Source organism: Panthera tigris, chromosome F3, assembly GCF_018350195.1.
Source record: "Panthera tigris isolate Pti1 chromosome F3, P.tigris_Pti1_mat1.1, whole genome shotgun sequence".
Taxonomy (NCBI): Eukaryota; Metazoa; Chordata; class Mammalia; order Carnivora; family Felidae; genus Panthera; species Panthera tigris.
Genome location: NC_056678.1, coordinates 40,208,137 through 40,221,115, shown reverse-complemented (window position 1 = coordinate 40,221,115; position 12,979 = coordinate 40,208,137).

Below are 12,979 nucleotides of genomic sequence, written 5' to 3'. Positions count from 1 at the left end.
GCAGGTGCGTGTGTTAACTTATCTAGAATAACCAATCCAGAAATTGGTGTCTAACGCTGCTGGGTCCCCACCAAACCACACCACCTGGGAGAAACCTCGAGTACCATGTTTCTCGGAGTCTTGGTTAAATCCTACAGATGATCCAGCTAGTTGTTGGTAGTTTTAAGGATTTAAAATGAAGCAAGCCACTATCACTAACTATAAATAAGCCAAGTGTGTAAAAACAAATTAGTATAAAAAATTAGGATGACTGTTCACTTTACATAAGGATTCAGCCAGTAGCCAAACATCTAGATATGCGTCACCTTACACACACACAAAATTGATTCTTAGGCAACTCTTCCAGAGTGTATCTCCTCTTTCTATGAATGATGAAAGAACAGGGAGCCCAGCAGAGGGAGAGTTTACTGCTCTGCAAGTCATCTGGAACAGGATTATGATCCCTACAGTTAATTACAGAAAAGATCGGAAGTGACACTCTATCCCATCTCATGTAGTACGCCATGAATTTTAGTGTCGTGCTCGGGAATCCTGTGTCTCCTATCAAACCCACGAGATCCACTGTTCAGCAATGCTCAGGCCCACCGGGAAGACACTGGGTTTGGCCCTGGGGACTAGGGTCTTAGAATTGGTCCCCACGGTGTGAGGCCGGAACAGTTCCTGGTGGTCTCTCTGCATTTCTCACTCAGACCCACTCTGCCTTGTCTCCTTGCATCTACCGTACTCCACCAGCAAAATTCCAAGTGTGGATCTACAACCCAGTCTGTCTTCTCTGTTCCTCCCTGGGCAGTTCAGCTCTGCCTATGAGAGACTGAGTGGGGCCCCTGAGGGCTGGTGGTTACCACCCCCCCCCACCTCCTCTCTGCCTTTGTGGGGGCCATTAATCCCTTGGCATTAGTCCTTTCTTGTGGCTCACTCTTTGTGGAGGTCACTAGGCAACTTTCCTAGTGGAGAAAAGTTTTTTTTTTTTATTTCCCTTTCTCCCTACCCTAGAAAATCTTACCTTGCTACTTCAAGAAAATCAAGGCCAGTAGGTATGATCTCTCAACTTCCTTGCTCCCATCTGAAACTTTTTCTTCATACTTACCTTACTTCCTTTGCTGTGGTCTTGGGGATAGCATGTCCCTCCTGTTCAAAGCCAACCCACCCATCCCCTTCTCCCAAGGACCTCTACCTCACCCTATTTCCTGGTCCTTCTCAGCCTATTAACATGTCCAGTCCTCCTGCCCTCCAAAGAAATTTCCACGGGCCCCATGTCACCTCTGACCACCATGGAGTCTACTACCTGACCCCATGCCCTCCACCTTCCCTTTCAGTCCTTCACCCCGAGCCCTCTGTAGGCAAGGTCATTGATGACCGTAATTGTCAGACCCAGAGGATAGACTTGGTTTTTACCTTTCTGCCCGCCCCCCCCCCCCCACTACATTTGATGCCCTGATCCTTCTTCCTTCATGAAATTCTTCACTTGGCTTCTGGGACCTTGCATCTTCGGTCCTCCTTGCCCCTTCTCACCATCCCTTCACTTCTTCCTAAAGATTGACATTTCTCAGGCTTCCATTTCCAGCCTACATGGCTCAATCTAAAGTTTAATGTCCAAGTACTCTTCCTGAAAGTCTATTCTCCTTTGTGATTTTCTGATATTAACTCTAGAATCTCTCTCTCTAGCCCAGACCCGACCCTTGAGCTTCAGGCTTGTCTACCCAGCTCTCAGATGGACTCTCCCACAGGGTGCCTCAAGCCTGTCAAAATACACACGTCCAAGATTAAGCTCTTTAACTGACCTTTATATTCGTTATCGTTCAAGCCAGAAACCTGGAGGTCACTCAATTCTTGATATTTCCTTTGTCTGCAGTTCCTGTGCCCAATCACTCAAAAGTCCCACCAACTTGACCACCAAGCAGAGCTGACTCTTGTATAAGTTTGAACTGCATGGGTTCACCTATGTGTGGATTTTTTTACAGCGCAGTTTTGTAAATGTGTTTTCTCTGTCTTATGATTTTCTTAATAGCAGTTTCTTTTCTCTAGCTTGATTGTAAGAATACAGTATATACTACATATAACATGCTAAATATGTGTTAATCGACTGTTCATGTTATCAGTAAGGCTTCAAATCAACAGTAGGCTATTGGTAGTTAAGTTTTGGGGGAGTCAAAAGTTATATGTGGATTTTCAACTGTGCAGGGTGTGAGCCCCCATAACCCCCCCCCCCCGCCACCTATTGTTCAAGGGTCAACTGTTCAGGAATCTGTCCCCTTCCTCCACCCCTACCACCGCTCCCCATTTCATGCCTTCATTTCTCTTGGGATCTTGTTGCTTCCCTCCCTCAGAACCATAAAGGCTCCCCATTTCCTAAGTCTTGAGTTCTTTATTAAGGCCTATCAGGCCTTGAGGCCATGTTTTGCCTGTACCACAACATTTAGCCCCAGAACAAATTGGCAGAGTTACTGGGTGGGGCCCTCGCTAGGGAGGAATTGATGGGCCCTCCACCCAGGCCCTCCCCTAGGTGGGCGCAGGCGTAGCTACCAGGGACTTGGCTCTTCCCAAGCTGCCTCTGAGGTTCCGCCGTCTGGGGCAGGAGGCACTGTCAGAAGCTGACTCGGGCTTCTCACCAGCTCCCACTGTCCACCCACTTGCCCTGGGGGGGCTGAGGAGGAAGCAGGGCTTTAAGACATGACTGCAGGTGTGGAGGAGAAGGCCGAGTCTTTCCCTCCTAGCTCCTCCTGAGCCTCTGCTTTCCAAGTGCAGGCAACTTCCACAGGCTCCAGGCCGCCAGCAGGGTGGGTGGCTGGGTGGAGCTCGAGCCTAGAAGCTGGGATGAATAGAGCTGGCATCTTCGGACAGCCCTTCCACCCCTCTGAGCCAATCCCCTCATCTGTAGTGATACCTTGGCCTGGGGTCTAGCCCGTGGTTAAGTGCTTATCTGGTGATGGCTGTCATTATGAGGGGCTGGACCAAAACCTCCCCATAAGATCAGCCCTCCATTTAGTAAAGCAAGTGGGGCACTTAAAAGCGTGAACCCTGAGCCAGTAGCCTGGTACAAATGCGAACTCTGCCCCTTACTGACTTGGCAACTTTGAGTAGATCTTGAAGCCATGCCTGTTTCCTCACTGTGGAAGGGGAGTAATTACCTACCTCATTGGGTTGCTATAAGGAATAAATTATTAACGTGTATAAAACACCTAGAACAATCCTAGCACCTAAATAAGCACTTAGTGCTGGTTATTCTTACTTCACTGTTATTACTGTTACAGCATAAACTCCTACCCATCAGGTTAAGGTTGCATAGATTGAACAGAGAATTCCTACTTGGTGTGATCGGGGCCCTAGGGCCCCAGGAAACCCTGACCCCTCAGCTAAATCCCTCTCTTGTTGAAGTTCTTCTCAGAGCCCCCTGGGGGTGATTAGTTGGTGGCCCTTAGCCCTTAGCTACTCCCTTAGCCCCCGATCTCCCTGCTCCCCAGCCATGGACTTGAGCTCAGAGCCAAGGCTGGAGGCAGGCAGGCCCTGACAGCACTGGGCTTCTCTGATTACTGCATCAGGGTGGACACAGAGGGTGAGGCTCCAGGCTGGGAGTCGGGAGCCCTGGTCCCGTCCTGGCTCTGTCACTCGCTGCCTGACCTCAAACAGCAGGCCTCCTGACTGAGCCTGAAGTTCTCGAGGTAGAGAGTGAGGACGTTACACCAGCCCGTTGTTTCCCGAAGTGTGGTTCACCTGAGCGTGGTGATTTTAGGGGGGGGGGGTACCCCGAAGAATACTTTTTATTCTAGTAGTTCTATGATTATTTTAATGAGTATTTGAAAAAAAAAACCCACCATCAGCACATAAACTTCGTGATTTCAAGTGAAATGAGTGCTAAGGACGAGTAAAAAGCGGGGAAGTGAGTACATACCAAGGAAATCGTAGCAAAACCGTTCAAACGGTGCTCGGAAATGGCAGAAATTTTGCAAGAAGCTGGGTGCTACTGCCGCTGGTTGGGGACCCCGGAGGTGGTTGATATCTAAGGTACCTTCAGAACTGACATCTGTAAACTACTTAATCTCTCTGGATGCCAGTGTCCCACTGGCCGAACGGGGGTAAACGAGTACCGAGAGAGGGTCTTCTCTAGCTTCTGCTGGTGTGATGGAGCCGGGGGAGCCCAGAGCAGGCACCAAGTGGACCCATGCCCGGAAACCCCGGACCTGGCCCAGACCAAAGGACACTGTAGCGAAGAGGCCAGGTGTGTAGGCCCCAGAGCCAGTCTGCCTGGGTCCTAATCCCAGCGCTGACTCTTCCAATCTGTGTGGATCTGGGCAAATTAATCCGTCTTCCTTTCCTCGGCAGAGAAGCGGGAATAGTAACTTATCTCATAGGGTGTCGGAAGGGGTCGATGGGCGTGTGTGAGTGTAACAGAGTCTGGCAGGTAGTAAGTGCTCAGTGGTGCAGTTTGTAACCATGTGAGGGAAAGGAGTGTCTCCCCCTCCTGCTGAGAGGGGTACCTTGGGCCCCCCCGCAGGCTCTTTCTGAAAGGAAACAGTATTCAACGCAAAGGGGAGGGTGACAAGGCAGAGGCCAGCACGCAGGTCTCCTTGCTTCCACCTTGTCTAGGTCAGTAAGCTTTGCCAGAGCGGAGGTCTTGCTTTGCAGAAGGCTAAACTAGCTGGTTGCGTGTCTTGAACAAACCCTGCCCTCTCTGGGGGGGCAGTTTCTGTGGCCCGGGTGGCCTCCAAGGGCCCCTCCAGCTCTGGCATCAGGCAGTTTTGTGGAATAGGCCTCTGCTGCCCCGTAGTCCCCAGCGGGCACACAGCAGCCCCCAGCCCAGCTTTGCGAGTACGTGTCCTGCCCTGGAACTGTGTCCTAGAGAGCCACCACAGCCCTCTTAATCCCCCATCCTTCCCCAGGAGGGCCCAGGGACCACATCAGCTCCCAGCACCCAGACTGGTACCATAAAGTCACTCCAGAGACAGGGCTGTCTTCCCCTAGCCATAAGGACTGGCCCCATGAGAAGAGACCCCTTGTGTCGTCCCAGGTTTTGCACCAGCTACAGTCAAGAGGCATTTCCTAAGCTCGAGAGTCCCTCCTGCCGCACACACTTCCATCTTGGAGGCTCTCTGAGCTTCCCTGCCAGCTGGGCTGGTGTGCTGGCCCTCCGCTGGCCCTCAGGTGGGCAGCACCCTGGGGGGACAGCATCCCGGCTCACCCTTGGCTCCAGCCGGAGCCGCATTTGTCTTGCTTGGACTTGGGGCAGCCAATCACAGGAGGCCGAGAGTGGCCCTCTCTCCTCCTTGGGAGTGGATCCCAGATCAGAGGAGCCCCCCCGCCCCCCACCGCCCTCCTCCCTCCCCTTCTGGGTGTGTCGCCGCCGTTTGAAGCTTAATCAGGAAAGTGTACCTGGCTCCTGGTGCTGTGGCAGGGAAGCCGGGCCAGAGGCTGCCGAAGGCGCTGCAGGACAGACGGGCAGCACCGAGGTCCCTCTGTCCCCCTGAAGGCCCACGAGACACAGATCGCTGTGAGCGACAGCCGCCGTGCTGGAGGAGCGATCCCCGCCCGAGGAGGTAACTGTGCAGAGGTGGGGGCTGAGGGATGCGTCTGAGTTTTGTCCTGAAATAGTGACGGCCCCACCCGGCTCGGAGGAGTGAGGTTGGGAACAGTTTACTCAGGGCTTAGTCACCCCCGATGGCTCTCCTACCCAAAGGAAAGGAAAGCGGAGCCGAGCCACCTGCTGGCTGGGGTTATGGCACCCATCTCTGAGGGGAGCAGGCGAGATTAGCTGTGCTGCCGAAGGCTTTGCCACCAACTGGGAATTTTCCCGTGGACTTGATCTTGGGACAGTCCACTGCCACTGCGTTTGGCCCAATGCCTGATGCCTGCCAGTGTCCGGAGACTAAAGCAGGGCTTTTCTGGGTGGGAATCAGCCGGGCTTAGCCCTCCTGGAAAGCAGCTACAATGTGAAGGGGTGTGCAGGGGAGAGCTTGGTCCTGTGTTTGAATGTGGGAGCAGGCTTGAGGTGGTTCCGGGTGTGACCTCCGGAGCAGGCTGTCTGGGTCAAATCCCAGCTCTGTCACTTGGTAGCTGTGAGACCACAGGCCATTTGCTTATCTGCCCCTCAGTCCCATCACCTGGGAAGTGGGCCAGTAATATCTACCCCGTAGGACTGCTGTGAGGGTCAAACGGTGGAAACGCATAGACCAGCGCCTAGCACCGAGGAAGTTCTACAGAAATCTCCATGTGGGGTTTGTAATCCTGCTATCTCCCAGAAACACGATCTCACTGAAGCTCACCAAAGCTCTCTGAGCCTCAGTTTCTCCATCTGCAGCACAGGGAAGAGAAGTTACCATGAGGGGATTAAATATGTTGCCAGCACATGGTAGGTGCCCACTAAGTTGCAGCCCCCGTCCCCATGAAGTGAGCCGAGATTCCGTCCCTGTTAAAACCGTATTTCCTCCCGTTCGGCGCCTATGCTTTTTTATTCTGCTGCCAGAGGAAGCAGGTTGGATGGAAAAGTTTTGTCTTCTCGGGCCCGGAATGTCGGCATCGCTGCGTCACCGCAGACATGAGAAACTAGACGTGGCTTGTGAGCACCTGTGTCACCGCAGCGTTCTGTGGACCGGGTGGGTCACCCTCATGTGTGACCGCGTGTGCTTGGCCGCTGAATCGCCCCTGTACCCTTAGGGCACCTGAGGGACCCACCAGGGGCACCTCCTGGGCATCAGGAGCAGCGCCAGCACTGCGGGATGCTGAGGCGCACGAGCCACGGCCCCGCCTTTCTCCGTGAGAGAGCAAGACGCAAACATGTGGCCAGGTCATCGGCCGGGCGAGAGGACAGCCCGAGAGAGAGCGTCCCCAAACCGATGATGGCTGATGAGGGACAACAACGCAAAGGCTCTAGGATTCAGGGGAGAGAGAGAAAGAATAGAACAGGAGGGGGCAGGGTGGTCTCCATGGCCATGGACAGACTCCATCTGGCTCCAGAGGACTTGAATTTGGACGGGTGGAAAGGCAGGGGCTGACACTCCAGGAGGGGAGTGACCGAGGCGTCGTGGGGAGAAGGCCGAGGCCGGTGTGGAGAAATGGGTCACAGTGGAGGCGAGGGCTGACTCGGCCAAGTGCCGAGAGGGAAGGTCGGAGAAGGAGGAGGTCGGCATGCCGCTGAGGGCCTTTGGTGCCAGGCAAGGGGGGATACGCTTTAAAGAGCTGTAAGTCGCCTATGGAGGAGGGGGCAACATAATCAAAATAATGTTTTAGAGGATGAGTCTGGCTCTGTGCCTCTAGAGGGTCTGTGTGGGGCGGGATGGGAGCCCGACACCAGCTGCCGTCCCCAGCGGCAGCAGCTGCAGAGATGTGGACTGAGCGCTTGCACAAAAGATGCTCGCGCCCGTGACCTCCTGCAACCGCACGGTAACCCTAGGGAGGGAGTGTCACAGCCGTCCCCCACCCACAGAAGAGAAAATCCAACAAGGTGGCTCACGCCGCTGTAGCTGGGAAGTGTCAAAGCCAGGATCCCAAGCCACGGTTGGCCAGCCCCAGAGTCCCTGGTTGGATGCCAAGTCTTGACAAGATGCAGAGAGCACGAATTCTGTCTGAAACGTGGCTAAGTGCGTGAATGAGAGAGACAGATCGGAGAAGCCCGGGGATTGGACGTGGAGGGAGGCGTGAGGACCTCAGCCACCAGGAGAGGGGGCTGGGGTGAGGAGGTGAGAAGACAGGGCCACTGTCTGATCTGGCCACACGGGCCCTGGCTTCCTCCTTGTGGAGTGGGACACTTCCTCACAGGGACACTCTGACGGCAGTGAGGTCCAACGCCTGAAGCATCGCCAGCGCAAACAACATTACCTCTCTTCCCCTCCATCATCGCAGACCAAGGAGATGCCATGTTCCCGGGGCCCTAAAGCAGGAAGTCACTTCCCACCTACAAACTCTCTGATTCCGTGATTGGGAGGGGCCTCAGGAAACCTCAGACTTTTGCTCTGCGGCCCTCAGGGATTTTTTAGCCAGGAAAATACCCATCGCCCCCAAGGGTGACTTTCTTTGTGGCGGAGGGGGTGAGAATCTCTTTTTCCTCTGTTCCCCTAGTCAGCAATGATACGGGCTCCAAAGCCCAGTTCTCTGCCTGAGGTTGGTGCTAGGCCCACGGCAGGAGGCCCAGAGAGGAGACAGCCACACTAACGGCTGAGGGGGCGACTCTGGAGAGCCCTGGGGGGCGTCCTCGGTGGCGCCCCCTCAGCCCACATACCCAGCCTGCAGCCGACTGTTCCCCATCAAGGGAAGCTGGGCTCGGTTCACAGTCTCCCGGTCAGAGCTCTTCTGCGCAATTGCCTGGTTTGCGCTCACCATGCCTCCACAGGGTGATTTTCCTTCCCCGGTTCTTGTCTCTGAAATTAGCATGGCTTCAGAAACACCCTTGAGCACTTACTCTGTGCTGGCCACGATCGGAACGGGAATCAGGGTAACTTGCATTTGGAAGCAGTCAGTATTCTTTTAACCAGGAATCTGGTTATATACTGGGCTCCCAACAGAATTTTGGCGAGCGCCCCTTCCCTTGGCCTTTCATTCCCCAGCTGCCCTTCTGCGACCCTAACACCACCCTCCCCCCCCCCCCCCCGACCCTCACCCCCACCATGAGGTTGTTGGACTCCTCAGCTGTTTCCCTGAAGGCTAGGGAAGGAGCGGCTTCATCTCTTGGTAAGATTTGCCCACTGAATCACATTAGCACTTACTGGTAGCTTTGGATCCAGATGAGTCTTAGATGTCCTGGCTTCTAGGCTGTGGCTTCTTTCCTCCCTGTTTTGGGTGTAACTGACAGCAGGGGGCAGGGGGAGGTGAGAGTGTGGGTAGAAAGAGAAATGACTAGAACAGTCTTTCTCTCTCTTGAATTTTAGTTTTTCCTCATTCTCTTAGACTGTTAAAAAAGACTCCTCCTTGGACAGAATGATGATGCCTAGCCAGTCCCAAGGCGAATGCCAGTTTCTCTCAAATGCCAAGTTTAACATTTAATCAGCTGTGTGCCCTTAGGAAAGTTACTCGACCTCTCTGTGCTTCAGTTTCCTATCTGCAAAATAAGGATAATAACAGTTCCTGCCTTGTAGTGAGGATTCAGTCACTGGCCATATGTATGTATGTGTGCGTGTGTGTGCAAGCAAGCACACGTATCTGTGTCATTTACAACAGTGGCTGACCTGGAGGAAATCTCATGGACAAGTTAGCTGTTGTTCTCTGGTCCAGCCGTGCTCAGAATTCTAAGCTCTCAATGGCTCCTGAGGAGCAGTCACTGTTTCTGAAGGTCACTCTAGTGGGTCCCTTGGTGATGAATGCAAGAATGGGTTTTTCCCAAAGTTCATTGCAGGCTTGAAAGCATATTTGAGAAATCTTTCTGACCCCTTAGCTCTCACCCTTCCAGCATATATAGAGAGGTGGTACCTGATTGGTGGCCGTGTCTTTTATTTATTTTTTTTTAATGTTTATTTATTTGGGGGGGGGGCGGTGAGGGGTGGAGAGACAGAGAGAGAGAGAGAGGGAGAGAGAGAGAAAATCCCAAGCAGGCTCCTCACTTTCAGCGCACAGCCCGGCTTTAGACTCTCTCCCTCAACGCTGGCATCATGACCTGAGCCGAAATCAAGAGTCGGACGCTTAACTGACTGAGCCACCCAGGCGCCCCGGCGGCCACTTCTTTTAAAATGGCAATCGCAAACCTAATGATTACAATCCTTTTACACTTGTCTGGAACTTTACAGTTTACAAAGTGATTTTACAAACTTACCCATTTGATCACCAAATAGACCAGGTAGACATTACTGTCCACACATCCCAGTTCCGGGAAGTCAGGAGCAAACCTGAGATGGTCTCATGGTGCGTTTTCCTTAACCTCATGCCGTGAGTCTTTATCTTCTCCTCGCAACTCCTTTTGCTTTTCCCTTTCTGGTGATATGTCTCCTTATGAGTACGACAGTAAGCAGGGCTTACTCAGGAGCCCAGATGCCTGGATGTGAATCTCAACTCTGTCCTGTACCAGCTGTGTTACTTTCGGCAAGTGGCTTAACCTCTCTGAGCCTTGTCGTCCTCACCTGTAACCCAGGCTACTGTCAGTGCTGCCCTCCCAGGGCTGTATGAGAGCGCACTTAGAGACGGGTCCGGCACATAGGAAAGTGCTAGGTGTGCAATGGGCACTGTTGCTCACACGCAGTCCTTTTCGCCTGCCGCACTGGGGACAGCCGTTGTGGCTGTCCTGTGCTGAGCCCCAGCCCAGAGCAGGCTTCCTGGAAGGAGCTCAGAAGACGTTTGGTGGGTGAATTGACAGGCAGTAGGACACGCGCTAACTACATCCAGCTTCTGCAGAGAGTTATGTGAATTCGGTTACCCTGTTCCTCCAAAGACTTGAGAAAAAAATCAAGCCCTGGGTGCAGACTTTTCCTTCTGGGCTTCTATCAGGACAGATGTGACTGTGGGAAGCTGTTTGAGGTGGGCGTCAGCACTGTGTCCAGTCACGATGTTGGAGAACGGCACACACTGTTTTGGGCCTTTTGCAGACGTATCCAGGGACCTTAGAGCTTCTAGAAGCTCTTCCCAAGGTCGCCCTGCCTTACTGACGATACCAGCTTCCGGTAATGCCATTCCTATTGGGTGCCACGTGACTAAGGCACATTACCTTTATCTCTACAGTAACCCCCGAGATAGATATTATTGCCCCCTTGTTACAGATGCGGAAGCTGAGGCTTCTAGAAATCACTATCTGGCCTAAGGCTGCTCAACCGGTGAGTGTAGAGCCAGGATTCAGTCCAGGGTGAAAGTCTGTGCTCTCCCACGTGTCTGGCCACCTCTCTCACGAACTCCTGGACAGGTGGGGTGCTCTGGGGTTTTCCTCCCAGCAGGAGGCTGGGAGCCTGATACTCCTAGGAAGTCGAAGCAGGTGCCTCCAACAGCATCTTCCTGTGACCCCCAAGCAAATACCGGGTTGCAGTCTAGGGAAGTAGGAAGGACCGAGCCCCTCACTTGACTCTGGCCCCCAGGAGATCCTGTAATGATCATCCTCCTCCAACAAAGTTGGGGACCCCTGCCTAGCCAAGAAGGTCCTCATGCATCAACCTGACCAGACCCCGGTAAGTTGCACGCAAGCTGTGCGCCACTGAGGCGCTCTCTTAGCCTCTCTGAGCCTCAGTTTCCTCTTCTGTAAATGGAAACAATAATACCTACCTCTTCTCTGGCATGAGGGTCACCCAAGACAGGGAGAGCAGGCCAGCAGGCAAAGTATCAGACATCAGAAGGCACCTACCCCACATTAGGCTTCCCTTCTCCACTCCTTTCCTCTTCTTTGAGATTCTCAGCAGAGTGATGCCACGTTGGAGCACGGGGCTCCGTCAGCCCATGCCAAAGCTCTGCAGTGCTGTTCTATTTGCTGAAAGTGGTTCAGACAGTTTGCTCAGGGGCAAACAGAGCTTTCCAAAACGGGAGGCAGGAAGGATGGCGTGGCGGGCAGTGTGAGGCTAGGCAGCTCTGGGGCTGAGGCCACCGTGGCCCTGCCTCGTCCAGTGCAGGCCGAGGGGCCAGAGGGGCTGAAATCAGCCTGCACGCACTCTGTATCTGCTTAGAGCATAAGGCACCAGAGTGTCTAACCCTCTGAAGGCACCATGTGGGCATGTGGTCACCGGCCTGGCTGTCCCCCTCCTCTTTGGTCAGACCCAGTGTGACAGCAGTGAGATACTGAAATGATTATGTATGTTACACATGTATTTGGGGGGTGTTGCATATGCATATGGTGAGAGTGGTGAGGTTATCTTTCTAGAATGAGTTACAGGCCAAGGGCACCTGGGTGGCTCAGTCGGTTAAGCGTCCGACTTCGGCTCAGGTCATGAACTCACAGTTCGAGCCCCACGTCAGGTTCTGTGCTGACAGCTCAGAGCCTGGAGCCTGCTTCGGATTCTGTGTCTCCCTCTCTCTCTGTGCCTCCCCCACTCTCTTCTTCTCTCTCTCTCTCCCTCAAAAATAAATAAATTAAAAAAAAAAGTTACAGGGGCGCCTGGGTGGTGCAGTCGGTTAAGCGTCCGACTTCAGCCAGGTCACGATCTCGCGGTCCGTGAGTTCGAGCCCCGCATCAGGCTCTGGGCTGATGGCTCGGAGCCTGGAGCCTGTTTCCGATTCTGTGTCTCCCTCTCTCTCTGCCCCTCCCCCGTTCATGCTCTGTCTCTCTCTGTCCCAAAAATAAATAAAAAATGTTGGAAAAAAAAATTAAAAAAAAAAAAAAGTACATATTTATTCTGGAGATTTTATCATTGAATTCCCTGAAATGAGAGAAAAAGTTCTCTGAGGTCATTTGGGAATTTCTGCGTTAACCCAAAATGGCTTTCTTTGCTGTAGGGCTTTCTCTGGGATGTCAGTGCATCTTGAGAATCTCCAAGAAAGGGAATGAAGGGGGCTGCATTTCTGAAAGTATTTGACCACGGAACCCTTTGGGGAAAAGTTTTAGTGACCACCTTGCTGGCGGCCAGGAGATGTGCAAGATGACAGCACAAGGCCAAACAGTTCTGTCACTTAAAATGTGTTTTTTTTTTTTTTTAATTTACTAATCTCTGTGCTCAACGTGGGGCTCGAACTCACGACCCTGAGATTGAGAGTCACATGTTCCACCGACTGAGTCAGCCAGGTCCTCCCTCTGTCATTTTAAGTGCTTGGTTTCCTTATAAATTCTCCCAGGTTTTGGCCGCAGAGGGTGGCAGGCTCTGGAAGAAGTCTTGGCTCAGGGGCTCAAAGGCACCATGGTGGGTTTATCAACTGTAGGAATCTCTGAGAGTGGTAGGAGAAGCTGAGGACCGTGAACTCCGTGTCCCCAAAGCTGCCGCTCCAGCCATGGGTTCTACGTTCAGCCAATTTCTGACCTCCGACTCCCACCTCCGGCTCCAGTCCCAGTGAAGACAGTGAGAGAAGCTGTTCTCTAACTGGTCTTTTTGGAAGTTCGCATCTCCCTTTGTTTGATAAATGATGGCTCGGCCCTCCCCGGGGATTCCCAGTGTCG